At 40.2% G+C, this 22680-nt stretch overlaps 1 protein-coding gene and 1 long non-coding RNA gene across 2 annotated transcripts in view; one reads left to right on the plus strand and one right to left on the minus strand.

Annotated features, from left to right (window-relative positions):
* The window catches only part of LOC144379564 (uncharacterized), a 395690-nt gene that overhangs the window by 266686 nt on the left and 106324 nt on the right, over positions 1-22680 (plus strand). Inside the window, exon 3 of the long non-coding RNA XR_013442750.1 lies at positions 7552-7655. This is a non-coding gene — a long non-coding RNA (uncharacterized LOC144379564). The remainder of the gene's footprint in view (positions 1-7551; positions 7656-22680) is intronic.
* MTERF1 (mitochondrial transcription termination factor 1) overlaps positions 11686-22680 on the minus strand; it is a 204873-nt gene continuing 193878 nt past the window's right edge. The window contains exon 4 of the transcript XR_013442745.1: positions 11686-11747. The gene's annotated coding sequence lies outside the window, so the exon portion shown is untranslated. The remainder of the gene's footprint in view (positions 11748-22680) is intronic.

Genomic DNA, 22680 nt, shown 5'->3' on the forward strand with positions numbered 1-22680 from the left:
CACAGCTATTAGCATAAGATCGTACCTGATCAACAACTTACTGGAAAGTGTTTGAAAACTATAGAGCAAAAACAAAAACAAATTATAGCATAATGTAAATTATCATAATTATTACTTCCATTAATCAGTTGAGTATTGATTGAACACAGACCATTTGCCAAGTGCTGTACACAATAAAAAGCCCCTTCACTCAAGTTTCTCAGAGCTTAGTGAGGAGACAGGTGAGCAAATAAATAACCACAACAGAGGATGCAAAATACAGCATAAAGTGCTACAGGGGTAAGGAAGAAGAAGGACTGCGTCTGCCTGGGGAAATTAAGGCTTTTCAGAGGAAGAGATGGCTGAGCTGGGTCCTGCGTGATGAGGAGTTGACAAGAGGGAACAATGGAAAGTCAGAGGGCAGAGGCAGCCAGCCCCATGTGGTAAGTCTATGCTGCTCAGTGCTGCTTGGCGTAAAGAATAAAAAGCACAGGAATGCCAAATCTCATAACTAACTCCCCTGGCCTGATTCCATGCTCACCAAGCCGCCTTCTGATGATAATTTGGCTTCCCGCTTGGATTTACCTGCAGGGAAAGCGCATGCTGGTCAAGAGGCTGAAAGTATCCAGTCCACTAGATGATTATATTTCTCATTGTAAATTAATCAGCATTCTGGCTGATGCATTTTTTTAAAGTGCAGAAATGAAACTATCACTTATAAAGCAGTTGTAAAGAAAATTAGGTGAAAATTCACCAGGAAATCAGCCTTCAGGCTGCTGATGTGGACAATGACAGAACAGCTGTGCAAACACCACAGGTAACTTCCGGGAATGGGCTCCTGACAAAGCCATATTACACAGCACGTTTTCTTCACACGTCAAGTGCTGTCTTTCACATTTTTCTCTGTTGTAATAATCCTCTGAAATAGCCAAAAGTAAGCACCAAATGTCAGTCTTTCCAGACTCCTAGAAACCAAGGTCTAGAGGATAAAATGCACCTCCTTTACCAAATCCTTTACCCTTCCTGTTATGGGCTGAATTGCGTCCCTCCAAAATTTTTATGTTGAAGTCCCAACTCCTAATACCTCAAAATATGTCTGTATTTAGAAATAGGGACTTTAAAGAAGTAATTAAAGCTCAGTAAAGTCATTAGGGTAGCCCCTAATCCAGTATATCTGGTCTCCGTGTAAGGAGAGATTAGAACACAGGAATGCACAGACCATGTGAAGACAGAGGGAGAAGATGGCCACCTGCACGCCAAGGAGAGAAACCTTAAAGAAACAACCTTCCCCACACCCTGATCTCAGACTTCTAGCCTCCAGGACTTGAATAAATTTCTGTTGTTTAAGCCACCCAGTCTGTGGAACTTTGTTATGGTAGCCCTAGCAAACTAATACGCTTCCTTTCAGATTCTTCTCCCAACCATTCCAAACAGAAGATTCCTAACTGGGCCCTTCAACAACCTGGAATTTGTCTACGCGAGCATCAGGAATGCATTTTAGTCCTCCATGCTCATTTTCACTCCATTTACTCAAGTGGGTGACTTTGGAGCCCATGCCATAAGCATGGTCCAGTCTTGCTAAAGTAACCAAAGACATAACTTCTGAGGCATGAGGGTCTAGAAGTATAATGGTTATACAAACTGTATCCAGACCTGGACACAAATGAGGTGAAGATCTTATATGCTGAAAGTATAAAAATTTATGATTGTCCTCATTTTGCCATGATATTTTTCTTAATTTCTATTTTTAAAACCAATACCCTGCTGAACAAGTGAGCCACAGAGTTTAGCTAGTTCCTGAAGATATATACCCTAGAACAATCAACTTATTGGAGAAACTCCAAAATCTCTCACATTATTTAATAATTGATTTCTGAATGAATGGAGCCCTCTGTTCTAGACTTTTGGTTTCAAGATCTGCTTGAGTTCTTTTTGCAGGTTATGTTAACAAAAACCAGTTTGAGGAACTGGACCCATTTACAACTGGAACTGGGCTCAAATATGTTTCATTCTTCCCCTTGTCCACTTTTTACCACTTCTTTTTTTGTAAGAAGAAAGACCAACATCTTTTTCCTTGTAAAAAATCATCATCGGGGCACTTGGGTGGCTCAGTCAGTTAAGCATCTGCCTTGGCTCAGGTCATGATCTCTGTTCAGTGGGGAGTCGGCTTCTTCTTCTCCCTCTCTCTCTCTGCCCTTCCCCTGCTCGTGTGCTTGCTCTCTTTTGCTCTCTAATAAATAAATAAAATATTTTTTAAAAATAATCATCAGATAGGTATTCATGTGGTTCATGAATACTGATAGTTCACTAATATGTCCCTTTTAAATTTCCACTGAAATATACCACATATGGAGGGTAAAATCTTAATTCCTGACATTCAATACCTGCTCCAGTTCAGAGTTAACATTAAAATTGCTCCTGTTAGAGATGCCTGGGTGGCTTTGTCAGTTGAGCATCCGACTCTTGGTTTCTGCTCAGGTCATGATCTCGGGGTCATGAGATCAAGCCCAGTGTCGACTCCGCGCTCGGTGCAGGGTCTGCTCGGGATTCTCTCCCCCTCCCTCTGTCCCTACCCCCATTCATGCATACTCTCTCTCTAAAATAAATAAATAAAATCTTTTTAAAAAAATGCTCCTGTTACATGAACAGTGATGAGTCATGTGCATAGAATGTACCCTTGAGATGATGTGATGAAAACGACACTTCGCCTCTTTGGTCTTCCTCTCAAAAACACATAACCCAATCTAATCATGAGAAAAGCATGAGACAAATCCCCTGTCCCCAACTGAGGGACATTTGATTAAATACCAGAACAGGATTCCTCAAAACTGTCAAGGTCTTCAAAACAAAGTTTGGGAAAATATTAGGAGCCTTAGGAGACAAGACAACTAGATGCAATATGGATGAGATCCTGCAACAGGAAAAAAAATTTTAGATAAAAACAAAGGAGGGGGCACCTGGGTGGCTCAGTTGTTAAGCATCTGCCTTTGGCTCAGGTCATGATCTCAGGGTCCTGGGATCGAGCCCTGCATCAGGCTCCCCGCTCAGCGGGAAGCCTGCTTCTCCCTCTCCCACTCCCCCTGCTTGTGTTCCCTCTCTCACTGTGTCTCTCTCTGTGAAATAAATAAAATCTTCTAAAAACATTTTTAAAAAAAGGAAATCTGAATAAAGTTAATAATTTTTCAATACTGGCTTGTTAATTATAACAAATGTATCATAGTAATGTAAGATGTTACTAATAGGGGAGCTGGGTATGGGGCATATGGGAACTCTGTACTATCTTCACAGTTTTCTGTAAATGTAACATTGTCCTAAATTAAAAAGTTAACATTAAAAAAATGTTCCTGTTTAACTCTCCCCAAAGGCCTTTTCTGTCTGTAATCAGGCTCTAATACATAGCCAGTGCTCTTTAATATGTGGCTCCCCTCCCTCTGATACCCTCTCCCAGTGCAACTTTTGTACATATTTCATGTACACTTTATCTTTCAGTAACAAGAGCTTCTGTTAACTTTCAACAGTCATCTGAAGGCTACTCCTCCCTCTTCTCTTTAAAGCAAATACTTTAGTGGGGGCTTCATATCATCATCCCATCCTCTGGACAGACCCAGCACGTGACCCTTGTCTTCATGTTTTCTCCATTGGGATGTCTACAACTTCAAATCCTGGGGCAGCTTTCTCACAGTATAAGCCCCAAGTTTTCATTAAATAAAGCCCTTTGGGGCCAAAGCTCAGCTGCTAGAAGAGGTAGAAGCCAAGAGGCCCCACACTAAATCAGTGTGAGGAAAATCGATACCAGGGAGAGCTGGGGTATACTGTTTTCAGCCCTTAGCATTAAAGGTCTTGTAACACTAAAGGCATCCAGATGCATACTACCTGGGACCCAAAGTCCCCAAAGAGAGTATTCTTTTACTATTGAATCATTTGGGATTTGTGTTATTAATTTTGTTGCTTTTTTTGTTTGGTTTTTAATCTAAAAGCAATGTTTGAGGGGGGGGGAAACTGTTGGACTTGATATTTAACTCACACTCAGATTGGCTTTTATTCAGAGCCAAGCAGACCTTGATCTTTATTTATTATTCAAGAATACAATTAGCCTGGAGTTGGTTTTCAGACCCAAACACAAAGAAAGGCCCACATAAATCTGAGCAGGGATAATGCCACTCTCCCTATAACTGATGTGATGATGGAGCAAGTAGCAGGCAGCAAATCGATACACCACCATCCTCCTCAGCACAAGGCTTAAAGGGAGTCTTTGCCCCTGTTCAGAAAGCAGGGCAAGATGGACCTGCCTAGCAAATACTTACCTAAGGGAATCCCTTTTACTTAGCAAATCATTGATTTAGAAAATATATGGGTGCTAAGAAGAAGAAAGCTTATGATCCAATAATGTATGCTCAGCACAAAAGTAAGCTAATGCTAGTCCTTCAGGAAAAAAGAAAATTTAACCCTCTGATGGGCCAAGTGGAATCCTAGAAACCCTCAAAGAAGAAAAAGAGAGTCTGGTAACAGAATTGTTATAGGTCACATATGCATACATATTCCATTGACCTTTGTAGAAATAGAATATTTCGATGTATATCTACTAATCATCACTACCAATCAAAATAAAATGTAAAATAATAACTGTATCATATGATTAGATCAGTATGCAATAATTTTATTCCCCATATAATAACTACCATCTGTTGAGTGCTATGTGCCTGGCACTATGATGAGAACTTCTACTCAATAGCTCAGTCACACCTCATAAGAACCCCAGGAAGTAAGTATCACTATTATCTCCATTTTATGGCTAAGATATCTGAGCTCAGAGAAGGTAAATAATTCTTCTGAGATCTTACCAGTTGGTTAGAGGGAGAAGTGGGATGTGAATTGCTGTCATTCTGGGACTGAAGCCCAACCCAAAGTCATCATGCTAGTAGTTCTTTCACTCTCACCCATGCTCTGATGCATTTCAATACATAAGCCCTCCTGCCACCTCCAGATAGCCATTAGGAGCCCTACAACTCTCAGCCACTCAGATCTTTCCTCCTTGAAGAAAACATGCAAGAGTGGGGAATACGCATGTGACCCACAGTTCATTGCCACTACCACCTCCTAATAATTGTTGAGAATTATGCAATAATAATTTGTAATTTTTAAAAATTCCTCAGCAGAAAACTTCAGAGCTATTAGATCAGAATCATTAGATCAAACTTCTGCCTGCATTAGAATCACCAGGAGAGCTTGTTAAAACCACAGGTTGTTGCGCCCTACCCCTAGAGATTCTATTTCCATACTTTGAAGCTGGGCCTGAGAATTTGCATTTCTAACACACAGGTGATGCTGATGCTGCTGGGCCAGGCCCATGCTTGGAGGACCACTGCATTAAACTATCTGATTAACATAAACATTATTTAGCCCTTCAGAGAGACCCAGTACACACAAGTCTGATACATTCCCCAAACACAAAAATACCAGACAATTTCCAGAGTCAGGGCCGGTTTCATGGGTATTTGACCAATGCAGTTGCATACGACCCTTAGGATCCTGCACCTGGTTTTTAATGCTCTGCAGTCACTGTCTTAATATTCTTAGAATTTCATCTTTGAGTTTTGTGTTTTGTAAATGAAGTTCAATGGGACAATGGAGCATGCTTGGGGGTATTGAAGCCTTGATGTGGTCCCACCTCTGGCCACCTCTCTATTTCTCTGGGATGGGTTCTCAGTCCCCACTGTTCCCTGACCCCTGGCACTCCAGCCACCCTAAGATGGCCCTCCCCAAACCTGCCCCGTAACAGCTGCCACCTTGGCAACTACTGGTCATGTTGAGATACGAGGTTAGACCTGTATTCCTTGGCCCAATAGGGGCCTGAGCACTGGTATGAGAAGGGTCAGTGTTCAGTGCAAGCCCACAGCCATCTCTGGATGGGGCAAGGTGGTGGCCATCCCCAATCCAAGCTGATAGCACCTTAGCATGTCTGCAGGTGACTCAGAATTTAGGATTCCCACCGTCCAGAAGTGGAGACTTTGATGGGGAAGATTCCTGTAATTCTTCTGGATTCAAAATGTTCAAGTTGTTTGGGCTATAACCTGATTCTAAAGGAGAAACAACTTGAGATGAATAACCCCTCTTAAATGAAACATTGTACAAACTTGCAAATGAGCTTTGAATGGGGCATTCCAAGGACTTTTCAACCATTGAAGTGATCACAAAGAAAAAAGATATTTGAAAGACTTGAATGGAACTTGTAATGAGAACTTTATATTATCTGTCTTCCTTCCCACCATAACTAATTCATTTGCAGGTGTGTTTAATGATTTATGTCCATATTCATCATTGAAGAATACCCTAGACCAGTGTTTCTCAAACAATTAAAAGTACATATAAATCAATATTGCAGTATGATAACCACTGTAGCATTAGTTAACACCTCTATCATGTCTCATAATTATCATTTTGTGTTGAGAACAATTAAGATCTAGACTCTTGGAAACTTTGTTTATAACATTGTTGACTATAATCACTATGCTGTGCATTAGACCTCCAGATGTAATCTTGAAGGACATACATCAAAATGTAAACCACTCTGGGTGGTAGGCTTATATGTGATCTTCACTCTGTGTATTTGCATTTTTTTTAATTTCTAAAATCATGTATTGCATGCACAATAAAATGTTACATTTCTTTTAAAGAAGTACATATAAATCACTTGGAGATTTTGTCAAAATATAAATTCTGATTCAGTGGGCCTAGAATAGAACGAAAGAATCTGTATTTCTAACAAGCTTCCAGGTGATGATGATGCTGCTGCTTGATTCTAGATCTTTGTCTCAAAATATGGTCCATGGACCAGTAGCATCTGCAATCCCTAAATGTTTAATGGAAATTCAGAATATTTGGACATACCCATGACCTACAAAAAAGAATTTGCACATTTAATAAGTTGTCTGGGAGAGATTCATAAGCACATCAAAGTGTGAGAACCTCAACCTTCCAAATCACATCCTTCTCCTATTTCTTCTGCTTTCCAAGGCCACAAGATGGGAATCAGTCATTGGGACTATTGATGACTGTCCCAAGTTATAATATGGTAGGCCTTAAGAAGACACATTGAACTTTATTTTATTCTCTATCCTGACTCTCCCAACTATGACTGAGGGTAGCAGAACTTTTGGCTATGGTCTAAGACTATATAAGAAAATGCAGCAAAGGAGCTCTAAAATTACTGCAGTTCACTATTAAATATTCATGCCACTTGCTCTGAGGAGTGTAGTAGAATGGTTACAAGTACACAAAAGGCTCTAGAAACAGTCAGCAGATTCTACTTATGCCCCCTATGAGCTGTGTGACCTTGGGCAAATTACTTGACCTCCCTGTGCCTCAGTTTCCTCATTTAAAACAGGATTAAATAAAGTAATAAAGCCCTTGCAGTCATGCCTTATGTATAGTAAGCTTTGTGGAGATGTCTAAATGTAAACTTGAAAATATGGCTAAATTTTAAAATTTCTTTTGCAGGGCCTCAACATTTCTATAATTTATGTTAATTGAACCTGATGTGCTCTGACGAGATTCACATTTTCCATTTATTAGAGAGAAGAGGAACATCCCCATAGTTATTACAGCAGTTAACACATCGGGCATTGAGAAGCATGATGAAAGTGGGACTGGCAACCATGGCCCCCAAGATCCTAAAGGTGAGGCCTTAAATCTATCTCTATATTTCATGGTCACCCACCAGCTAGAGGAAGAAAATTCAAAATATGCCTCCAGACTTCCACATACACAGAAAGTCTCACCACTGTAAAACCAATTTGTTTTACCTTAATATTCAGAGATTGTTGTTTTCTGTATGATTAAGCATCAAAAGCTGCCAAGATACTGTGCAAAATTAAGTTTAAAATAGAATGTTTAGCAATTAAATCTCCCTCAGTAAATTGGCTAGTAGCAGTGCAATAAAGTGCAATATACAAACACTGTTTTTCGACTTAAATAAAAACCTAAGGGGAAAACCCATATAACAGAGACTCTCAGATTTCAACACCCCTTCTCCACCCAAGATATTGAAGATAGGATCAAATATATTGCAAGATGTCTGCTGCACTTACAGGCTTTTCAGATGCCTGCCCTACGAAGCCAGTTTCCCTTGTGCTCCATCAATTATTTCTTTGTTTTGCCTGGATGGTGCTTGTAAACTCCTCAAGGTGTGCTCCTGGGCAGTTATGCACATTTAAGAATTTTCCCTTCTGATCCCTACTTGGCTGTCTCTGGACCAGAGCTGGTTTGCAGGCAAGAGAAAACTGCTGAAAATTTCATGACATTTAGATTTAAAAAGCACATGGTAGTGGCTCAATAGGTTTGCTTACCTTGGATTAAAACCTATTAACGTTCCAGCATTTTTCTTCTCCGTGAGATTCATTTCTGACTTGCGTGTGGTGACTTGCAGAGTGCTTCATTACAGCTCAGGGGCACAACTGATGCCACACAAGCCATTAAAAATGAGTTTGTGAGAGTACAAAAAAGAAACCTTTGTAGACGAGGGCCAATTTGTTTCGAAGGCGATGCACTGTAAGAACATTCACAAAGCGGCAAGCATTATCTCAGATTCAAGCTATGCCGTTTTCTCTCCTATTTTTAAATACCAAATAGAGGACGGGAGAGTCCTTTCTTTGTGACAGCAGCTTTGGTTCCTGCCCTTATTTTCTGCCATTATAGCTCTAGTTAAGCTGTATGAACAGCCCTGTGTTTTTTGCTTTGGATGAAAATACATAAATCTGTGTTTGACTAGGGTCCTAAGGAGAGTCATATTATTCTCTATGCCTCAGTTTCTTAATATTCAAAATACTTCCCTTACCAAATTCAGGGTTGTTGGTATGAATCAGGAGAGCTAATGAATATAATTTTTATAATTAAAAATCAGGTAGAGCACAAAGAATTATTTTTGTTGTTATTAAAGCAGGCACATTTACTAATTGCCATCTCAAGATGCCCCCATTGTTTTTCCTAATTGGTTGAAATGTAATTTGGCTTTGATTAATTCTGTTATTTTTTCCATATTCAGCCTAGCTACAAGCTTCCAGGTAGATAGCTTTGGATCAGGGTTTCTCCTTTGATATATTGGGTTGGATAATTCTTTAGGGGGGTCTGGGGGGACTGTCTTGTGCATTGAAGGATATTTCACAGAATCCTTGACCTCTACCCATTAGATGGCAGTATCACACATACCCAATTATAACAATCAAAATTGTCTCCAGATAATGCCAAATGTCCTCTCGTGGACAAAATTACCCAGTAGAGAACCACTGCTTTTTGAAGTTAATCAAGCTGGTATTGTCTGTAGTTGAATTTATTGTAAGTGGAGAATAGCAAGAACAATTTAGCAAAAGCTACAGAAACCAGGGGGGCACACTCCAAGAGCATTTCACAATTCATATAGCACAGATATTAACCAAACCTGAATGCTAATAGTGGCCACTAAAGCTAAGAATGAAGCTGAGGCTGTCTACAGAAATTTCAGAGCGGGATTTGGAGGAGACAGGAAGGTACTTCAGAAGGGTCCCCAGAACTGCAGGCATACATCTACCTAATAGTGGAAAATGCCTTTCCATTCCAGGGGCCAGAGGAAAAGAAAAAAAAAAGTACCTGGGACAGAGCTGGTCAAAGGGCAGATGAAGACAGAGCAGAAAGGGTTTTCATGTTGGGCAGAGAGTGACTGAAGAGGAGAGAGGACAGGGCAAAATGATATGTGGAAAATAAAAAAGCAAGAAGAGTGGAGAAAAGGATGATTGAAGGAAGAGCAGGAAGGAAGCAAAAGTGACAGTGAACATAGAGGAAAGAAATAGGAGGAAAGTCAAAAGATATAAAGATATGGCTGGCTTCTGAGCTTATCTGGATCCACCTGAATCTCTGCTCTGGCCTGCCACCCTGTAGCTTCTGCTCCCCACTGACTGTGTGGTCTTGATCAACTGTACTTACCTCCTCACAGGCTGCTCTGCCCATCGGGTCATGTAGTCAGGGACTGACTGGTCAAAAAAGACATAGTACCTACCGCTCTGCTCTGGCTTCAGTCCACATTCTGCCTTTTCCCCCTTCAAATTAACTCAATGGCTGGTTCCCAAAGCTGGCCATGTCCCAGCACAATATTAGGCTCATCCTAAGCACAGAATGGATGTGCTGATGGTATCCAGTTCTTAGTCTGACCTTCAAGGCCCTCCAGCTTTTGCCTTCACCCTACCTTTCCAACCTAGACCATCCTTATTCTGATAGTTACCAACTGTGTTTTTTAGAAACTTGATCTGTAAGACATTAATCTCTATTATGATCACTTAATAGTGATCATAGGATCATAGGATTGTCTCTCCTCATGAAAGTGTGACATAATTTGTAACTCCTGTAGCATTGAAACACATATGGATTTCATTATAGAATTTGTGCACACTTTGCCCTTCCTACTAGAGGGTAAGTTCGTGCAGGGAGCACCTAGAATATAGTAAGTGCTAGCTAAATAATGGATGAAGGGAAGGGAAGGAAGAAGTTGAGTCTAAGGAACATAAGTGCTAATAGAAGGGACATGGAAGAAGGAATAAGGAAAACGGGAAAGGAAAAAGATGAAATTTAAACAGTGTATTTTACTAAAGTAAACATAATTAATCTACTTGCCAGGATAAGCTACATTTCAGGGCATTTTAAAAATGATATCAGTGTCCCTAACCTCCATAGTTAAAAACTCCAAAAAGAGTGAAGAGAAAGATAAAGGTGTTGATAGTGTTAAATAGTATTTACTTTTAAAGAAACCAGAGATGCTCTTAAAAACATAAAAATTTGATGTATATTCCTAGAAAAACACTGGCAAAAATACTTTGATAGCAGTTTCAGAGACATAACAATTCATTTACCTGGAAATTATTTATTTAGTAACCTCAGCTATCCCCCCAGATAGTCAAGGACAAAGCAAAAGAGAAGGGCCATCAAAAGAGACACTCTAAGGTGAATAGACTAAATCTCAGGTAAATATATCCAGGATTAGAACCTATTTACCCTCTCTTCACACATATTTCTATTAAGAACGGGTAGAAAATAGTTTCCACTTGTCCCGCGTCGGGCTCCTTGCTCAGCAGGGAGCCTGCTTCTCCCTCTGCCTGCTGCTCTCCCTCTTTTTCTCTCTGTCTCTGATGAAGGAAGGAAGGAAGGAAGGAAGGAAGGAAGGAAGGAAGGAAGGAAGGAAGGGAGGGAGGGAGGGAGGGAGGGAGGGAGGGAGGGAGGGAGAAAGAAGTTTCCACCTCATAGGAAAATATGGCAGCATTAGATAGTAGAAAAAAGAGTTTCTGAAGAATGCATGGAACATCAGAGAATGATGGTTGACACCAAATACCTATGATCATTGCCCCAGCACCACCTTCAGAGGCTTATCTCTAGAAAAGCTGCTTCCTGCAGAAAATGAGACCATGAAAAGGAAGCTCCCTTAAATCCAGAGGAGATGGCCACAGCTAGACAGATCATCTGAGCTGCTCCAGCTTAACAAGCATCATATACCTTTCTGTTGGTTTCCATGTGTCTGAATGTTCTTCAAGACCTCCTGCATGTAGACTTCAGCCTCAGTTTCCCCTGCTGTTGGGTGGTTTTCCTCAGACCTTAGGGGAAAGTCTGTGCCTCTACAGCCATATTCAGATGCCTGGCTTCATGTGACCCTACAAACAGACACACATACAGGGATCTGGATGTAGGCTTGAGACTGTAGTTCTTGGCTGACACACCTTGGTGGTTGATACAGCATGACAGAGGAGGAGAAGCTAGGGAAAAAAAAAAAAAAGCATACCTGAAAACCTAGAATGGCAGAGGACCTAAGAGACATTTAGAGCCATCCAGGTACTTGAAACTCAAAAATCCCCAAACAGATTCAACCCAAAGATCTTTACTGAGATACATTATTTAAACAAAACAAAACAAAAAAAAACTCTCAAAAACCAAAGACAAAGAGAATTTTGAAAGCAGCCAGGGAAAAAAGATTCACCCCATATAAGAGAACCCCAATAAAGTCATCAGCAGATTTCTCAGCAGAAATCTTGCAGGCCAGAAGAGAGTGGGATAATATACTCAAAGTATTCAAAGAAAAAAACTGCCAACCAAGAATACTTTACATGGTAAAGTTGTCCTCCAGAAACAAAGGTAAAGACTTTCTAATACTCTGATAATGGTAGTGTATAAATCACTTCAAACCCTAGAATACAGGTTAGAAGAGAAAACTAATGAGATAACTATAGCTACAATATTTTGTTAATGGATATATAATATAAAAAGATGTAAATTATGACATCAACAACATAAAATCGGGTAGTGGCAAGTAAATATGTAGAACTTTTTTATGCAATTGAAGCTAAGCTGTCAGCTTAAAATAGAGCACTATAACTGTAAGATGTATTATGAAAACACTATGGTAATCACTAAGTAAATAAACATAATAGAAATACAAATGATAAAGAAAATGAATCAAAGCATACCACTACAAAAAATCATCAGTTCACAAAGAAAGACAGCAAGAGAGGAAGAAAGGAACAAAGGTACAACAAAACAATCAGAAAGCAGATAACAAAATGATGATAGTAACTCCTTATCTATCAATAATTATTCCAAATGTAAATGCTTAAATTCTCCAATTAAAAGACACAGAGTAGCTTAATGGATTTAAACAAACGAACAAAAACCAAGACCCAACTATATGCTGCCTACAAGAGACTCAGTTAAACTTTAACAACACTCATAGGCTGAAAGTGAATGGATGAAAAAAAAATACTCAGTGCAAATGTAAACCAAAAGAGAGGTAGCTTTACTTATATCAGGGGTAGCTTACTTAGACAAAATAACTTCAAGTCAAAAGCTGTAACAGAGACAGAGAAGGTCATTATATAATGATAAAGTGGTCAATTCATTAAGAGGATGTACAATTTAAAATATAAACATACCCAGTATAGAAGCATCTAAATATATTAAACAATTCTTAACAGATCTGTAGGCAAAAATAGCAATACAATAATAGGGATTTCAATAGCCCACTCTCAACAATAGGATAGATAAATCACACAGACAGAAAGTCAGAAAATAATAAACCTGAACTATACTTTAGACCAAATGGACCTAACTAATATATACAGAAGATTCTGTCCAACAGCTGATACACATTTTGCTCAAATACACAGGGATCATTCTCCAGGATAAACCATATGTTAGATCATAAAACGAGTCTCTTTTTTTTTTGTTAACATTAACCTCCATAGCTCATTTTTTTAAATTTTATTTTATTATGTTATGATAACCACCATACATTATATCATTAGTTTTTGATGTAGTGTTCTGTGATTCATTGTTTGCGTATAACACCCAGTTCTCCATTCAATACGTGCCTTCTTAATACCCATCACCAGGCTAACCCATCGCCCCACCCCCCTCCCCTCTAGAACCCCCAGTTTGTTTCCCAGAGTCCATAGTCTCTCATGGTTCGTCTCCCCCTCCAATTTCCCCCCCTTCATTTTTCCCTTCCTACTATCTTCTTTTTTTTTTTTTTTAACATATAATGTATTATTTGTTTCAGAGGTACAGATCTGTGATTCAACAGTCTTACACAATTCACAGCGATCACCATAGCACATACCCTCCCCAATGTCTTATCACCCAGCCATCCGATCCCTCCCACACCCACCTCCAGCAACCCTCAGTTTGTTTCCTGAGATTAAGAATTCCTGATATCAGTGAGATCATGTGATACAGGTCTTTCTCTGATTGACTTATTTCGCTTAGCATAATACCTTCTAGTTCCATCCACATCGTTGCAAATGGCAAGATTTCATTTTTTTTATGGCTGCGTAATATTCCGTTGTGTATATATATACCACATCTTCCTTATCCATTCATCTGTTGATGGACATCTTGGCTCTTTCCAGAGTTTGGCTATTGTGGACATTACTGCTATAAACACTGGGGTGCACGTACCCCTTCGGATCACTACATTTGTATCTTTAGGGTAAATACCCAGTAGTGCAATGGCTGGGTCGTAGGGTAGCTCTATTTACAACTTTTTGAGGAACCTCCATACTGTTTTCCAGAGTGGCTGCACCAGCTTGCATTCCCACCAACAGTGTAAGAGGGTTCCCCTTTCTCCGCATCCTGCCAACATCTGTCGTTTCCTGACTTGTCAATTTTAGCCATTCTGACTGGTGTGAGGTGGTATCTCATTGAGGTTTTGATTTGGATTTCCCTGATGCCGAGTGATGCTGAGCACTTTTTCATGTGTCTGTTGGCCATTTGGATGTCTTCTTTGCAGAAATGTCTGTTCATGTCTTCTGCCCATTTTTTGATTGGATTATTTGTTCTTTGGGTGTTGAGTTTGATAAGTTCTTTATAGATTTTGGATACTAGCCCCTTATCTGATATGTCATTTGCAAATATCTTCTCCCATTCTGTCGGTTGTCTTTTGGTTTTGTTGACTGTTTCCTTTGCTGTGCAAAAGCTTTTTATCTTGATGAAGTCCCAATAGGTCATTTTTGCCCTTGCTTCCCTTGCCTTTGGCAATGTTTCTAGGAAGAAGTTGCTGCGGCTGAGGTCGAAGAGGTTGCTGCCTGTGTTCTCCTCTAGGATTTTGATGGACTCCTGTCTCGCAGTTAGGTCTTTCAACCACTTTGAGTCTATTTTTGTGTGTGGTGTAAGAAAATGGTCCAGTTTCATTCTTCTGCATGTGGCTGTCCAACTTTCCCAACATCATTTGTTGAAGAGACTGTCTTTTTTCCATTGGACATTCTTTCCTGCTTTGTTGAAGATTAGTTGACCATAGAGTTAAGGGTCCATTTCTGGGCTCTCTATTCTGTTCCATTGATCTATGTGTCTGTTTTTGTGCCAGTACCATACTGTCTTGATGATGACAGCTTTGTAATAGAGCTTGAAGCCCGGAATTGTGATGCCACCAGCTTTGCTTTTCCTGTGGCTATTCAGGGTCTTTTCTGGTTCCATACAAATTTTAGGATTATTTGTTCCATTTCTTTGAAAAAAGCTGATGGTATTTTGATAGGGATTGCATTAAATATGTAGATTGCTCTAGGTAGCATTGACATCTTCACAATATTTCTTCCTCCAATCCATGAGCATGGGACGTTTTTTCATTTCTTTGTGTCTTCCTCAATTTCATTCATGAGTATTCTATAGTTTTCTGAGTACAGATTTTTTGCCCCTTTGGTTAGATTTATTCCTAGGTATCTTATGGTTTTGGGTGCAATTGTAAATGGGATTGACTCCTTCATTTCTCTTTCTTCTGTCTTGTTGGTGTATAGAAATGCCACTGATTTCTGTGCATTGATTTTATATCCTGCCACTTTACTGAATTCCTGTATGAGTTCTAGCAGTTTTGGGGTGGAGTCTTTTGGGTTTTCCACATAAAGTATCATATCATCTGCAAAAAGTGAGAGTTTCACTTCTTCTTTGCCGATTCAGATGCCTTTTATTTCTTTTTGTTGTCTGATTGCTGTGGCTGGGACTTCTAATACTATGTTGAATAGCAGTGGTGATAGTGGACATCCCTGCCGTGTTCCTGAACTTAGGGGGAAAGCTCTCAGTTTTTCCCCATTGAGAATGATATTCTTTGTGGGTTTTTCACAGCTTTTATGATATTGAGGTATGTACCCTCTAACCCTATACTCTGAAGAGTTTTGATCAAGAAAGGATGCTGTACTTTGTCAAATGCTTTTTCTGCATCTATTGAGAGGATCATATGGTTCTTCTTCTTTCTCTTATTAATGTATTGTATCACATTGATTGATTTGCGGATGTTGAACCAAACTTGTAACCCAGGAATAAACCCCACTTGGTCGTGGTGAATAATCCTTTTAATGTACTGTTGGATCCCATTGGCTAGTATTTTGGTGAGAATTTTTGCATCCATGTTCATCAGGGATATTGGTCTGTAATTCTCCTTTTTGATGGGGTCTTTGTCTGGTTTTGGGATCAAGGTAATGCTGGCCTCATAAAATGAGTTTGGAAGTTTTCCTTCCATTTCTATTTTTTGGAACAGTTTCAGAAGAATAGGTATTAATTCTTCTTGAAATGTTTGGTAGAATTCCCCTGGGAAGCCATCTGGCTGGGCTTTTGTTTGTTGGGAGATTTTTGATTACTGCTTCAATTTCATTAGTGGTTATGGGTCTGTTCAGGTTTTCTATTTCTTCCTGGTTCAGTTTTGGTAGTTGATACATCTCTAGGAATGCATCCATTTCTTCTAGATTATCTAATTTGCTGGGAATTAGTTGCTCATAATATGTTCTTATAATTGTATTTCTTTGGTGTTGGTTGTGATCTCTCCTCTTTCATTCATAATTTTGTTTATTTGGGTGACTTCTCCTTTCTTTTTGATAATTCTGGCCAGGGTTTTATCAATCTTATTAATTCTTTCAAAGAACCAGCTCCTAGTTTCGTTGATCTGATCTACTGTTCTTTTGGTTTCTATTTCATTGATTTCTGCTCTGATCTTTATTATTTCTCTTCTCCTGCTGGGTTTAGGCTTTATTTGCAGTTCTTCCTCCAGCTCCTTTAGGTGTAGGGTTAGGTTGTGTATTTGAGACCTTTCTTGTTTCTTTCTCTTTCTTTCTTTCTCTCTCTTTCTTTCTTTCCTTCTTTCTTTCTTTTTCTTTCTTTCTTTCTTTCTTTCTTTCTTTCTTTCTTTCTTTCTTTCTTTCTTTCTTTCTTTTTTCTTTCTTTCTTTAATTTTATTATGTTATGTTAGTCACCATGCATCATTAGTTTTTGATGTGGTAATCCACGATCCATTGTTTTCATATAACACCCAGTGTGTCTACGGCCATACCACCCTGAACGCGCCCGATCTCGTCTCATATAACACCCAGTGCTCCATGCAGTACGTGCCCTCTTTAATACCCATCACTGGACTAACCAATCCCCCCTCCCCCCTCCCCTCTAGAACCCTGTTTGTTTCTCAGAGTCCATAGTCCCTCATGGTTCATCTCTCCCTCCAATTCCACCCCCCTCATTTTTCCATTCCTTCTCCTAATGTCCTCCATGCTATTCCTTATGTTCCACAAATAAGTGAAACCATATGATAATTGACTTTCTCTGCTTGACTTATTTCACTTAGCATAATCTCCTCCAGTCCCATTCATGTTGATGTAAAAGCTGGGTATTCATCCTTTCTGATGGCTGAGTAATACTCCATTGTATATATGGACCACATCATCTTTATCCATTCATCTGTTGAAGGGCATCTCGGCTCTTTCCACAGTTTGGCTATTCCGGACATTGCTGCTATGAACATTGGGGTGCATATGGCCCTTCTTTTCACTACATCTGTGTCTTTGGGGTAAATACCCAGGAGTGCAATTGCTGGGTCATAGGGTAGCTCTATTTTTATATTTTTGAGGAACCTCCACACTGTTTTCCAAAGTGGCTGTACCAACTTGCATTCCCACCAACAGTGTAAGAGGGTTCCCCTTTCTCCACAACCTCTCCAACATTTGTTGTTTCTTTCCCTGTCCATTTTTGCCATTCTCACTGGTGTAACCTGGTATCTCAGTGTAGTTTTGATTTGAATTTCCCTGATGGCTAATGATGATGAACATTTTTTCATGTGTCTGTTAGCCATTTGTATGTCTTCTTCAGAGAAGTGTCTTTTCATATCTTCTGCCCACTTTTTGACTTGATTATTTGTTTTTTGGGTGTTGAGTTTGAGAAGTTCTTTATAGATCTTGGATACCAGGCCTTTATCTGTAGTGTCATTTGCAAATATCTTCTCCCATTCTGTGGGTTGCCTCTTTGTTTCGTTGACTGTTTCCTTTGCTGTGCAGAAGCTTTTTATCTTGATGAAGTCCCAAAAGTTCATTTTTGCTTTTGTTTCACTAACTTTTGGAGATGTATCTTGAAAGAAGTTGCTGTGGGCGATGTCACAGAGGTTACTGCCTATGTTCTCCTCTAGGATTTTGATGGATTCCTGTCTCACATTGAGGTCTTTCGTCCACTTTGACTTTATCTTTGTGAATGGTGTTAGAGAATGGTCGAGTTTCATTCTTCTGCATGTGGCTGTCCAATTTTCCCAGCACCATTTATTGAAGAGACTGTCTTTTTTCCATTGCATGTTTTTTCCTGCTTTGTCAAAGATTATTTGACCACAGAGTTGAGGGTCCGTATCTGGGTTCTCTATTCTGTTCCATTGGTCTGTATGTCTGTTTTTGTGCCAGTACCATGCTGTCTTGGTGATCACAAATTTGTAATATAGCTTGAAATCGGGCAACGTGATGCCCCCAGCTTTGTTTTTCTTTTTCAACGTTTCCTTGGCAATTCGGGGTCTTCTCTGATTCCATACAAATTTTAGGATTGTTTGTTCCAGCACTTTGAAAAATGTCATTGGAATTTTGATCGGGATGGCATTGAAGGTATAGATTGCTCTGGGTAGCATAGACATTTTAACCATGTTTATTCTTCCGATCCATGAGCATGGAATATTTTTCCATCTTTTTGTGTCTTCTTCAATTTCTTTCATGAGTGTTCTGTAGTTCCTAGAGTATAGATCCTTTACCTCTTTGGTTAGGTTTATTCCGAGGTATCTTATGGTTTTTGGTGCTATTGTAAATGGAATCGTTTCTCTAATTTCTCTTTCTACAGTTGCATTCTTAGTGTATAAGAAAGCAACTGATTTCTGTGCATTGATTCTGTATCCTGTCACATTACTGAATTGCTGTATGAGTTCTAATAATTTGGGGGTGGAGTCTTTTGAGTTTTCCACATAAAGTATCATGTCGTCCGTGAAAAGAGAGAGTTTGACTTCTTTGCCAATTTGAATACCTTTTATTTCTTTTTGTTGTCTGATTGCTGTTGCTAGGACTTCTAGTACTATATGGAACAATAGTGGCGAGAGTGGGCATCCTTGATGTGTTCCTGATCTTAAGGGAAAGGCTCTCAGCTTTTCCCCATTGAGGATGATATTCGCTGTGGGTTTTTCATAGATGGATTTTATGAACTTGAGGAATGTTCCCTCTATCCCTATACTCTGAAGAGTTTTAATCAGGAAAGGATGTTGTATTTTGTCAAATGCTTTTTCTGCATCAATTGAGAGGACCATATGGTTCTTCTCCCTCCTCTTATTAATGTGTTCTATCACATTGATTGATTTGTGAATGTTGAACCACCCTTGCATCCCGGGGATAAATCCCACTTGGTCGTGGTGGATGATCCTTTTAATGTATTGTTGGATCCTATTAGCTAGGATTTTGTTGAGGATTTTGGAATCCATATTCATCAGGGATATCGGTCTGAAATTCTCCTTTTTGATAGGATCTTTGCCTGGTTTGGGGATTAAGGTAATGCTGGCTTCATAGAATGAGTTTGGAAGTTTTCCTTCTGTTTCTATTTTTTGAAACAGCTTCAGTAGAATAGGTATTATTTCTTCTTTGAATGTTTGGTAGAATTCCCCAGGGAATCCATCAGGCCCTGGACTCTTGTTTTTTGGGAGTTTTTTGATCACTGCTTCAATCTCGTTACTGGTTATTGGCCTATTCAGTTGTCAATTTCTTCCTGTTTCAGTCTTGGCAGCTTATAGGTTTCCAGGAAGGCCTCCCATTTCATCCAGATTGCTCAGTTTATTGGCCTATAGTTGTTGATAATAATTTCCAATAATTGTTTCTATTTCCTTGGTGTTAGTCGTGATCTCCTTTCATTCATAATTTTATTAATTTGGGTCCTTTCTCTTTTCTTTTGGTTAAGTCTGGCCAGTGGTTTATCAATCTTATTAATTCTTTCAAAGAACCAACTTCTAGTTTCGTTGATCTGATCTACTATGTTTCTGATTTCTAATTCATTGATTTCTGCTCTAATCTTAATCATTTCTCTTCTAATGTGTGGCCTAGGCATCGTTTGTTGCTTTTTCTCTAGTTCTTTAAGGTGTAGAGTTAGTTGGTGAATTCGGGATTTTTCTGTTTTTTTGAGTGAGGCTTGGATGGCTGTGTATTTCCCCCTTAGGACTGCCTTTGCAGTATCCCATAGGTTTTGGACCGATGTGTTTTCGTTCTCATTGATTTCCATGAATTGTTTAAGTTCTTCTTTGATTTCCTGGTTGACCCAAACATTCTTGAGCAGAGTGGTCTTTAGCTTCCAAGTGTTTCAATTTCTGCCAAATTTTTTCTTGTGATTCAGTTCCAGCTTTAGAGCATTGTGGTCTGAGAATAGGCAGGGAATAATCTCAGTCTTTTGGTATCGGTGGAGACCTGATTTGTGACCCACTATGTGGTCTATTCTGGAGAAAGTTCCATGCGCGCTTGAGAAGAATGAGTATTCTGTTGTTTTAGGGTGGAATGTTCTGTATATATCTATGAGGTTCATCTGGTCCAATGTATCATTCAAAGCTCTTGTTTCCTTGTTGATTTTCTGCTTAGATGATGTGTCCATTGCTGAGAGTGGAGTATTGAGGTCTCCTACAATTTATGTATTGTTATCAATATGACTCTTTATTTTGGTTAACAGCTGGCTTATGTAGATGGCTGCTCCCATGTTGGAGTCATAGATATTTACAATTGTTAGATCTTCTTGTTGGATAGACCCTTTAAGAATGCTATAGTGTCCTTCTGTGTCTCTAATTACAGACTTTAGTTTAAAATCTAATTTGTCTGATATAAGAATTGCTACCCCAGCTTTCTTTTGAGGTCCGCTGGCATGGAAGATGGATCTCCATCCCTTCACTTTCAGTCTGGATGTATCTTTAGGTTCAAAATGAGTCTCTTGTAGGCAGCATATGGATGGGTCCTGTCTTTTTATCCAATCTGCAACCCTGTGCCATTTTATGGGAGCATTTAGGCCATTCACGTTGAGAGTGATTATTGAAAGATATGAATTGTTTGTCATCATGTAGCCTGTGAAGACGTTGTTTTTATAGATTGTCCCTGTAAATTTCTGTTGTATATCACTCTTGGGGTCTTTCTCCTTTTATAGAACCCCCCTTAATATTTCTTGCAGGGCCGGCTTAGTGGTCACATATTCTTTCAGTTTCTGCCCGTCGTGGAAGCTCTGCATCTCTCCATCCATTCTAAATGACAGCCTTGCAGGGTAAAGTATTCTTGGCTGCATGTTCTTCTCATTTAGTACCCTGAATATGTCTACCAGGCCTTTCTGGCTTGCGAGGTCTCTGTGGATAGGTCTGACATTATTCTGATGTTCCTCCCTCTGTACATAAGAAATTTCTTCCCCCTAACTGCCCTTAAGATGGTTTCCTTGGTTCTAAGATTTGCGAGTTTTACTATTACATGCCGGGGTGTTGGCCTGTTTTCCTTGATCTTGGGAGGGGTCCTCTCTGCCTCTAGGACGTGAATGTTTGTTTCATTCCCCAGATTAGGGAAGTTCTCAGCTACAATTTGCTCAAATACATCTTCTAGTCCTCTCTCTCTCTCCACTCCCTCCGGGATTCCAATGATTCTGACATTGGAACGCCTCATGGTGTCACTTATTTCTCTGATTCTATTTTCCTGGATTCTGAGTTGTTTTTCCCTGGCCTCCTCTTTTCCCTTTTTATCTATTATCTTGTCTTCCAGGTCACTTATTCGTTCTTCTGCTGCACTTACCCTAGCTGTTAGATTATCTAGATTGGATTGGATCTCATTGATAGCATTTTTAAGTTCTGCCAATTCACCTTTCATTTCTGCCCTTAGAGACTCTATGTTGCCATTAAATGATTTCTCTATTCTAGCCATTGTCTTCACAGGTGCTAGCCTGAATTCCATCTCCGACATCTTGGTTATATCTTCATCCATTTGTAAATCTGCAGCATAAGTCATAATCTCTGAGTCTTTTCTGTTTTGGGGGCTCCTCCTCCTAGTCATTCTGTTGATGGGTGTTTGAGGGAATGTATAGAGTCCAAATTATTGACCAGAACCCAAGCAAGATGCACCTGTTTTCTTGGGACCTTAGGGTTGCTGGCCTCTTATTTTCCCAGCCTGTCTTCTGGGGGAGGGGCCTGCCGCGCTGTTACTCAGGCAACCCTGTTTGGGTGGAGTTGCCCTTCCCCCTGTGGCGGGGGATGGGCTCAGCAGGAATCAGTTTTTGGGGCTTTGTTCTCTGGCGGCTTTCCCTGGCAGCTTTCCGTGTCTCTTCTGCAAGTCAGAGCAGAAGAGACCGTTTCCAACCCTCTGCCTCAGAACAGAGAGACCACAGTCTGTTCTTCAGTGAGCTCTCCAGGCCACACCGTCTCTGTTTCTGTCCTTGCTGCTATAAACTGCAGTGGCCTGGGTTGTGCGCCCCTCCGCAGCACTCCCAGTCCTGCCTCCAGGTCGGGCCACATCTCTGCCCTTTGTGCTTCTAAAACCGCCAGCTGCTCCCAGTTCACACGCGTGACCCCGCCGCTCCAGGTTTCCACCCCGGGGCTGCCCTAAAGTCCTTTTCCCGGCCGCTACCGGTCTGCAAGTCTGTGCCCCGTCCCTAGCGCGCGAGGCTGTCGCTCACTAGCAGTGTAGGATCCCCACGGCCAGGCACCCTCCCGCTGCCGTTTATCCTCCGATATCTGCCTGCGGATTCAGGGCTCCCTGCTTCGTACCTCAAAACCAACCGCCTGTGATATTCTGTTTGTAGAGATCCGGATCTTCTTACATCTCAGGCTGATTTCGTGGGTGATCAGAGTGGTCTGGTAGATATCCAGCTCAATTCTGGGGACCAGTTGAAATAGGGTCCCCTACTCCTCTGCCATCTTCTCCTCTCCCG

Source organism: Halichoerus grypus, chromosome 12 (genome assembly GCF_964656455.1).
Source record: "Halichoerus grypus chromosome 12, mHalGry1.hap1.1, whole genome shotgun sequence".
In the NCBI taxonomy this organism is placed as follows: domain Eukaryota; kingdom Metazoa; phylum Chordata; class Mammalia; order Carnivora; family Phocidae; genus Halichoerus; species Halichoerus grypus.